Raw genomic sequence first — 4,211 nt, 5'->3', positions numbered from 1 at the left:
GAATGGAATACTATTGTTTATTTGAATATATACATAGTTTAAATATATATATATATATATATATTTATAGTTTAAATATATATATATATATATTTATATATATATATATATATAATATGTTGGTGGAAAAGTTGATTGGATAACAACAAACCAAAAATAAAAAAATAAAAAAAAAGCAAAACAAATATCTAGATATTTAGTTCCCTTGGCCATTAAGCTACTCTTATGCTCTATAAATTGAGAGCTTGTCCAAATCCATTCCCATGTTTTTTAACAGCCCAAGGAGAGGGTGAGAGAGGGAGAGTTGGCTCAAGGGAAGTAGAGAAGTAAGAAGAAGAAAGAAAAAAAAAAGAGAAAAAGAAGGAATTCTTGAAGGTAAGAACATACCTCTCCCTTATTTTCTCCAATCCTTTCATCATCTCATTCTATTGTCTAGTATGCCTCTTGTGTTACAAATTAATGGTAAATAGGTTTTGTTTGGTGTGTGTGAAGGTGTGGGTATGATATAGTGTCATTGTCTTGCAAATTTGTGAAATTAGGCACTGCTGCAACTTCTCTAATTTAAAATAAATATCAAATCTATCTAATTCTCACATCTGAATTTATTGTAGGATATTTTATGTGTTTAGAGCTTGTGACAATTTTATTAGCTCCTAATTGTGTGTTTTTAGGGCTTGGATAATTTGTTGAAAAATATGGTCCTGAATCTCTGAAAAACAGTCCACTTTTAGCAATTTTATAAAATTCTAGAAAAATCATCTCATGTTGGTTCTTCTGTCAAAATTTAGAAATATGAGTCCTCTTTCCAACAGATTTTATTTGAGTAAAAACCATCAGGTAGATTGAGAGAAAAGCTAGTTTTCCCAAAGGGTGACAAATCTGGACAGGTTTTCAAATATAGTTTGTAGATGAATTTTTGGAGGGACTGTGCAACTTCTGAAAATTGGAACTGAAACTAGACAGATTGAATACTATTTCTATGCAATTTCAGCCCCTAATTTGGCCTAGAAGTATTTTTACCAATGCGTTCTTTTTAGCCTTGCAGAACCGAACAGTGCTAGAAATTGTGTTCTATTATGTTATTTGTTTCTAAGTGTTTCAAAGCATTTCTAATGTTGTTTTCTTGCCTTACTATACTTATGAATGATGATCACGGACTATATTTCCTCTCGTATGTTTTTCTCATACTCTTTTATATGACCGAATTACTGAATGTGACTAACTTACCTAGCAAAAGATTTAATAAACGGGAAATAATAAGGGGCTGGCAATGGGTGACGTTCATCTTAGTGTTTTAGAACAATTTTATACATATGCATGACATGAATTATGATGGGATTAATACCAAATGAGTTAAGTCTTGTGTAAGCGTTTTGAACGAGCCCCTAGGTTGACACTGACGTATTCAGACTCTATGCGGTGGTTTCAAGGTGTAAGCGAGCCCTTTGGTATGGTATGTGCAGGGTGTAAGCGAGCCCTAGGCATGATTTGGGGTGTAAGAGAGCTTACTTGTTTGGCCGTCCCTTTTGAGGTCCATCGATGTCGCTGACCGGTAAATAACCGGGAGGTGGGCATGGGTGGTAAGGTCTGCAAAGCAGCAAAAAGGAGAGTTCTGAGTAGTCCGGTGTTTAATCTTGTGGTTGGGTAGAAAGATCTCTTTGGGGGGTTCTAGATGCCTAGTCTAACTACTAATTCATAAAACCTTAACGTAAGTATGTTATGTTTCCTGATTTGTTTTGTGTATGGTTGATTGATTGATAGAAGATATAGGGGTGTGTGTGTTTTTACTGGGCATTCCCAGCTCATGATGTGTTATGCCAGGTGAAGAAGCAGCTTACGACGGGGAGGGTTATTCCGAAGACAATCAAGATGAAGTTGTAGAGCCGTGGTTCACTTGAAAAATTTGAACTAGTAGTTTGTTTTTGTATTCTCTCTCATTTTACCTTTTGGTTTGACAGTGTTTTGTAAACCTCTAGTGGAACTCAAATCAGTTATCTATGTTATAACTCTACTTATATGTGTATATTAAAATATTGTGGTTATCTCTTTTTTTTGAGTTGTACTTTATATATTTCTCTTGTGGTCTCAAATTTTGGGGCGTGACAGACAAAGTTCTCGCTCGAGCGAAGACACCAAAATCTGGGCAGCAACCATTTGCTCCCAAGCACACCAAACTTGTAACAAACCTGCCCAACACATCCTATAACTCAAAAATAAGGAATTAAAGGATGACAACAATATATATACAACAACGAGCTCCACGGAACCTAAGTCCGGATATAACAACCAAATGGGGAAAGACTGGGATTGCTATACAACGTGTCCTGGTCATGACGCCGAGATCATCTCGGTTAGGCCGAGGTTATCTACGAAGATACTGGAATTCGGAATAAGCGGATAAGGGATAAGAGTCCTAGAATGAGAGAGAACTTCAGTTTGGGTAAAGATAAGACTCTTAGAGAGTTTATCCCAATCTTACTGGAAGTCCAAGATTAGCAGTAATCCTAAGTTCATTGAAGCTAGGCTTCTATTGGGATTAGGTAAGTATTGGCTATAAAAGAGAGGCACCCTCATGGGTCTAAGGTATGCTTTTTATGTTCTGAATAGTGAGTTAAGCTCTTTTGCTATCTTTGAGAGATAACTGACTTGATCGTCGGAGTGCCCCCGGGTGGACGAACCACCACTGGAATCTCTTCTTTTCTGTGGCAGGTCGTTTGGGCTTAATCTACTCTGCCAGTGTTCTCCAGCTGAGTGCTTGATTGGCAGTCTGGTCAGAAATTGATACATACAATTTGGCGTCGTCTGTGGAAAAGAAAGGAGAATAGATGGCCAACGACGGACAGAAAGAGAAGGTTGGGGACGACACCCCTACTGAGAGTGGGAAACATATTGACCTTAACGCTGAAGAAGACAACTGCAACGAAGAGACTCGTGATAAGAATCATGGAGGAAAGGACGTCGGCTAGGAGGGTGGCGTATCGAAGAAATCGGATCGAAGCGGGTATTATAACGAGGACGACCTCCAGGTATGGAAAGATAGATGCCTGTGGAGGGACGACGAGATGAAGGGAATGGCGGACAAATTGGCGGACCTGTAAACGGTCGTCAATTTCATGATGCAGAACAACATCATGCAGTCACTGTTCCATTTACAAGATACGCCGATTCCAGCGGCCAAGAAAGGTGCCCTGAAAAGGGGGCAGAAAACAGTTCCTGCAGTCCCTCAGCATGGCGGGACCAAGGGACATTCTCACTGGCCTTCGCGGGAGGTTGGGCATGGAGAATCCCAGAAGACACGTCGAACAAAAGAAACCTGCACCAAAGAACATCGGGATGTTTAGGGGAAGGAACTCTGTTTCGACACGACCAATGGAGAGAGGTCCAAAAAGACTTACAATGACACTGGAAGTAGTGCACCAAAGAGGGCTGGAGAATGATGATTGGGAGTTGGAATTTACAAGCTAAGGTTGGTTTAACACTTGTTGAAATTTATGAAAAATTTACAAGTTGACGTTAAACCGAGGTCATATTTAACACTTGTTGAAATTTTAAGAATTTACAAGTTGAAGTTAAACCGATGACATGTTTAACACTTGTTGAAATTTAAATTTACAAGTTGAAATTAAACCAAAGATGTGTTTAACACTTGTTGAAATTTAAATTTACAAGTTGAAGTTAAATCGAGGTCATATTTAACACTTGTTGAAATTTTGAAAATTTACAAGTTGAAGTTAAACCGAGGTTATGTTTAACACTTGTTGAAATTTTAAAAATTTACAAGTTGAAGTTAAACCGAGGACATGTTTAACACTTTTTGAAATTTTAAAAATTTACAAGTTGAAATTAAACCGAGGTTATATTTAACACTTGTTGAAATTTTAAAAATTTACAAGTTGAAGTTAAACCGAGGTCATGTTTAACACTTGTTGAAATTTTAAGAAAAATTTACAAGCTGAAGTTAAACCGGGGTCATGATTAAAGGAGGAATGATATAGGTTCCATCACCTCAGGATGCCGAGGTAATAGAACCTAGGGGGTAGTTGTGGGGACATAATTTTTGTATGACAACACGTGACCAAGGTGTCACTGAAGTGCCAGCCGAGGTGCCATGTGTTCTGGTTATGATGCCAAGATCATTTCGGCTAGGCCGATGTTATCTGCGAAGATACCGGAATACGGAATAAGTGGATAAGGGACAAGAGTCCTAAAAT

The 4,211-nt window shown here is 38.0% G+C and overlaps 1 long non-coding RNA gene across 1 annotated transcript; it reads left to right on the top strand.

The window, feature by feature from the left end:
• Positions 1-279: 279 nt before the first annotated feature.
• Positions 280-2,046, top strand: LOC145807782 (uncharacterized). Its single transcript, XR_014351155.1, has 2 exons — positions 280-375; positions 1,822-2,046. It is a non-coding gene; the product is annotated as an uncharacterized LOC145807782 (long non-coding RNA).
• Positions 2,047-4,211: the final 2,165 nt, after the last annotated feature.

The sequence above is a fragment of the Camellia sinensis genome, chromosome 14 (genome assembly GCF_055761805.1).
Source record: "Camellia sinensis isolate YWXY chromosome 14, ASM5576180v1, whole genome shotgun sequence".
NCBI classification, from domain to species: Eukaryota; Viridiplantae; Streptophyta; class Magnoliopsida; order Ericales; family Theaceae; genus Camellia; species Camellia sinensis.
Note: the sequence above shows the minus strand (reverse complement) of the source record. Positions and strands in the feature narration are given on the sequence as shown.